Source organism: Giraffa tippelskirchi, chromosome 3 (assembly GCF_054371585.1).
Source record: "Giraffa tippelskirchi isolate mGirTip1 chromosome 3, T2T-mGirTip1v1.2.pri, whole genome shotgun sequence".
NCBI lineage: Eukaryota > Metazoa > Chordata > Mammalia > Artiodactyla > Giraffidae > Giraffa > Giraffa tippelskirchi.
The window spans coordinates 178,032,740-178,035,828 of NC_137277.1; positions in this window are offsets into that span (position 1 = coordinate 178,032,740).

Below are 3,089 nucleotides of genomic sequence, written 5' to 3' on the forward strand. Positions count from 1 at the left end.
CACAATGGTGTAACTTAGTGTCACCTTTGAAAACTAGGAACATATTAGAAACTAACCAAGCCACCCCTGCCAAACAAACAACTTTCCATTTATCTCTACAGAAGCATTATTTGAAGAAAAGAATTCAAATTGTCAGAGCTTTAATGAGAGGTGTGAGGAACACAGCAATATTTGGTGGAAATATTGAACAAAAATCAATGAAAACACTGCCTATCATAAGCAACTGAATAAAGCACCCTCCTTTTTGAGTTAGAAGATAGTGTGACCATGTGAAAGCACAAAGCAACCACAAGGGACAAACAACAGCAGGAAGTACAGTGGTGATTCTCAAGACAGTGTGATGGGAACTTCTCACCCACCCCAACCCCTTGCCCTTCCCTACCCCACTATCCTAGACTTCACAGAGATAATTATATTGTCAATGCACAGAGGACACACAAGAACAACTTAGAAGTCCAAATGAAACAGTAGTAATTCAGGTGACCGAAGGCCACTCCTGCCTTCCCACCTCCCTCAGAATCAGCACTTGTAGTCCTACCAGTTGCCTTCCTCTCCATGGGGTTTATCACAACATCAATTAACAACAACCAAATTAAAAAAAAAAAAACAATAAAAAACCTTTGTTGTATTCTGAACTGTATATCCTCCAGAATACTGAATTTCATAATATTTTGCAGACCACTAAGTCAATAGCTTTCTTAAGGAATATTCAAAGTCTAGTGACAACCAAAATATTTACATCAGAATGGCATCTTTCCACCAAATGACCAGAAGCCATGATGATGTTCTATGTCATTTCTAAATATACTACAGATAACGTGACTTATTTTCATTCCTTTCCAATCCTTGCCTTGAAAGCCTGTTCCCTTTTCCCAAGAGAAACAACTTTCCAAGGATGCCATTTTAAAATTCCATTACAAGTAAGAATCTTGTTCCCATCCATTCAATATATGTAATAGAAGACAAAAAGATCTCGATTGAATGTGCCAGAAAGATGCCAAATATAAACTAGACCATGAATGGTCTGCATTGGACCAACTATGAATCTACTTATAAAAATATCACCAACTCCACAAATTAAACCTCAGAGACACTGTGTAGCTTAAAAATACTGACCACCAAATGTGAACATAAATCTAAAACTGAGGGCAGTTTATGATCTGATAGTCCACACAGAGTTCACACAGAGGAATTATCTCCCTTAAATGTAATAGAATTCAACTACCAAATCCAACACACAAACTCCAAACAGCCAACCAGGAATTTAACAATCTGGACATTACTGAGAAAGAGAATTGTTTAAATACTAAGCTTCAAATTCCATTTTCCTCTCAATGATTTTGCTACTTTAAAATCAGAGCCCAATAATGATTCTAGCACCACGAATAGGATCAGAATTTCTAAGTTTCCACATCACGAACCTAATCAGATCTCGGGCAAGCTATGAACCATCTATCATCTGGCCTCAGTGCCCTCATTTTATGAACCCACTATTTTCCAAAACATGTGGGAGCGTAAGTGAAAGTGTAAGTCACTCAGTTGTATCCAACTTTTTGCAACCCCATGGACTATAGACTTCCAGGCTCCTCTGTCCATGGGATTCTCCAGGCAAGAATACTAGAGTGGGTTGCCATTCCCTTCTCCAGGGGATCTTCCCGACCCAGAAACTGAACCCAGGTCTCTTGCACTGCAGGCAGATTCTTTACCATCTGAGGCACCAGGGAAGCATAAAAGGACCTAATAAATATTATGAAGGTAAAAGGTAGCCTAAAATGTATAACAAAATTAAGCTCATTAAAGATATCATTTTTTAAAATCCTGCTTTATCTTACAGCTGGTTTCTAACCTTGGTACTCTTGACATTGTGGACTACATTCATTTTTGCTGTAGGGACCGTCCTATACCTTGTAGGGCATTTAGCAGCAGCATCTGCCTCCATTCACTGGAAGCACCCCACCTCAACTTATGACACCTGAGAGGCTCTCCAGCCACTGCTGGATATGGGTCCTCTGGGGAACAAAGTCACCCCCAGTTGAAAATCACTGTCTTAGTGTGAAATCTCTAATGTAAAATGTTTTATCTTGCACCTAGGGATATGAATAGATCATGGGATCACCAGAGAGGATCATTGCTCTGCTGGAGAAAGCAGGCAGAGTTGAACTGTGAGGTAGAAAAGTCAAATTCAAACATCAGAAATACTTTAGACAGAGAAAGCAAAAGATAACAAAACCCCTTGCAAAGTATATCTTTTACACCTCCATTTAGGTTTCCCTCTTGCTAAGGTCCCTCTTTTAAAACAACACTAATAGTCTCATTTCTGGTAAGGAAAGTATTTCTGGTCCTCGATAATTTTCCATGTGTAACTCTTGACCTAGAAGAATAATTTTCCAACTATCTCAGATAAAAGACCATTCTTTTGTTGGTGGTGGTTTTTTTGTTTGCTGCGCACTGTCTGTCTTTCAGGGAGCTCAGTCCCTCGACCAGGGATGGAACCCAGGGTCCCTGCAGCAGAGGCATGGAGTCCTAACCACCAGACTTCAGGGAATTCCCAAAAGATCCATTTTTAAATTTCCAATTAACTGCAGGCCAAGGTATGGCCCTACTGTATGGACTGGGATCCAAGAATTCATGGAGCTGCAGCTGTTTCAGGCCACAGTTTGCGCAGCACCGTCCTGGGTTTCCAACTTCTGTTGAGAAGCATGGTCTAAACACTTTCTGAATCCTTCAATGCTAACATTTATTTACGAGCCAATTTATATTTTTTTGGTTATCTCTTTTTGTTTAAGAGGTAGAAAGTGATATTTTTTACTACCTTCTGAAATATAATTATAGTAAAATTAAAGGAGGGCTTCCCTGGTGGCACAGATGGTAAAGAATCTGCCTATAATGTGGGAGAACCAGGTTCAATCCCTGGGTTGGGAAGATCCCCTGGAGAAGGGAATGACAACCCACTCCAATATTCTGGCCTGGAGAATCCCATGGACAGAGGAGCCTGGAAAGCTAAAGTCCAGGGGGTCCCAAAAAATTAAAGGAAGAAAAGGAATTTCTTTTAAAATCCATTTTGGATACTTAAACATAAGACAAAATTA